Source organism: Galeopterus variegatus, unplaced genomic scaffold (genome assembly GCF_000696425.1).
Source record: "Galeopterus variegatus unplaced genomic scaffold, G_variegatus-3.0.2 Scaffold21582, whole genome shotgun sequence".
Lineage (NCBI taxonomy): Eukaryota > Metazoa > Chordata > Mammalia > Dermoptera > Cynocephalidae > Galeopterus > Galeopterus variegatus.
This window is the reverse complement of record NW_007747693.1, coordinates 6,748-9,142: the sequence shown is the minus strand read 5'-3', so window position 1 is coordinate 9,142 and position 2,395 is coordinate 6,748. Positions and strand designations below refer to the sequence as shown.

The following is a 2,395-nucleotide window of genomic DNA, read 5'->3' as shown; positions in this document are numbered from 1 at the left end:
ACTTAGATGTGAAAGCCTTGGTTCTTCTGTCATACTGAGTTGACAGAGAAACAGGAGGGTGGTGATCTGATTCTCTGTAGCAGGTAAATTTTTTCAGGTTTTCTATAAAGAAGTGCAAATAGTGTTTTCCTGATTTAGTAATTGGGGGTCTCTGATTTTACTTTTAATGTTAAGTCGCTATAAATGTTATCCAATTCTGAACCTATTTAAAGGAAGAAGTTAACACTCATGTTTCACAAACAATAGAATAAATTTGCTACTTGGAAATGGATATATATCCATATTGTCTTTATATGCACTTTACATTGTTAAATAAACTGTTACAAGAATGAAATCTAGTTAGTCTTAGGAGTATTCTTACCTGATATGTCTTGGGACCTTACAACATAACTATGCAATGTCTTGAATATAGTAAAAGCTAACCATTAGCCTATAAACCCTAATAAAATGCACATTCTGCTCTGGTCAAGAGTAGGCCTTTGTCCTCCACAAATCCACAGCAATTAAGATAACCGATGAGAGAAGATGCTTTAATGGGATAAGTTGCTAATATCAGATTGATATGCTCTTTTTCTATATTTTCCTAATTTTTTATACTCATAATTGAAACATATTATCTGAAAGGTTTTAGTTGATTTGCAAAACCAGTGTAGAAGCAAAATGCAGGGTATGTTCTTCTTTGAGGCAAATATTTCAAATATTCTTTCACAGAATCTTCACTAATGCATGCATTCATGTGCAAACATTGTGTATCAGTTATGTGCATGCTATGACACTAACAAATATGTGGATGTACAGATTGCAATGAAATAAGTATTTTTAATGGAAACAAAGAGTGCAATGGAAATGCAAATACATTTCAAAGACTCAGCTTTGTTTGGTATATATGTAGCAGCTATCTGCATGAGGCATGTTCTCCATCAAGTAAACTAGGACCAACAACTCTTCCTTCTCATTTTCTTTCCTCTAACACACAAAGTCTTGACATTATCACTCACCCCCAAGAATCTTCTCTTTGGCAGGAACAACTCTTTGCAAGCACACCATTGCACTGAAAAGAATTATGGTGAGGGCAGCAAGAAATATGAGTCTGAGGACAACCTTTGCCATCTTAATTTTCACAAATTACCCAAAACTTCAGATCCATCTCTTGTTTTTCTGATAATATATGTTATCACTGTGGTAGGAAACATTGGAATGATAGTCCTCATCAAGATCGACCCCAAGCTCCACATCCCCATGTACTTCTTCCCCAGTCATCTTTCTTTAGTTGATTTGTGTAACTCTTCCATCAGCACTCCCAAGCTGCTTGAGAACCTGGTCATGGCAGATCAAAGCATCTTCTACTTTAGCTGCATGCTGCAGTATTTCCTCTCCTGCACGGCTGTAGTGACCAAGTTCTTCCTGCTTGTAGTGATGGACTATGACTGCCTCGTGGCCATCAGTAATTCTCTGCTTTACATAGTGATCATTCCACCTAGGCTCTTTGACCTGGTAGTGGCTGGGTCATATCTTTGGGGTATGAGCAGCACCTTGGTACTCCTTTGTTATACTCTCCATCTAAACTTTTCTGGACACAGTGTGATCAACCACTTTTTCTGTGAGTACACCACTCTCATCGCTGTGTCGAGCTCTGATACTCACATCCCCCACCTGTTCCTTTCTGGCTTTGCCACCTTCAGTGAGGTGAGTACAATGATGGTCATCCTCTCATCCTACGTTTTCATTCTTGTGACTGTACTAAAAATCCGTTCTGCCAGTGGGCGTCTCAAAGCCTTCTCCACCTGTGCCTCACACCTGACTGTCATCACCATCTGCCACGGGACCGTCCTTTCCCTTTACTGTGTCCCCAACTCCCAAAACTCTCCACAAACAGTCAAAGTGGCCTCTGTATATCACACACTCATCAATCCCATGCTGAACCCTCTGATCTACAGCCTAATGAATAAGTAGTTGAAGGATGCCTTTAGGAAATGAATGCACATAGAAATCCCATTTCTTTGATCCAATCTCAAAAGACATTTTCAATATTCATAAACTACTGGTACAGAGTCTAAAATGTTTTCCAAAACTTATAGATTTTTTATGCTTTTTTTTTGTCAATGATTGTGATGGCTGGGATTGATTAATTTAAATTCCCTGAAGACATCAATACAGACAATTCTGAGATGAATTCCACAGGATTTGGATCCATAAAGCATCATTTTTTCCCAACTCTCTAAAAACAAACACAAAAATACTACAAAGCAGAACAGATCGTTCAATGCGGGGAATAAAGAAACTGTGAGAATGATGCCCTATAAAAGGCTTTTCTGATTTAACATGTATGGAAATCAATATTTGGCTTTTCACGTTGTTTTTATTGTGTGTCACAGGAGCACTATGCCTTTGTTGG

The 2,395-nt window shown here is 38.2% G+C and overlaps 1 pseudogene; it reads left to right on the top strand.

Annotated features, from left to right (window-relative positions):
* Window positions 1-1,063: 1,063 nt before the first annotated feature.
* LOC103583315 lies at window positions 1,064-2,004 on the top strand (annotated as a pseudogene).
* Window positions 2,005-2,395: the final 391 nt, after the last annotated feature.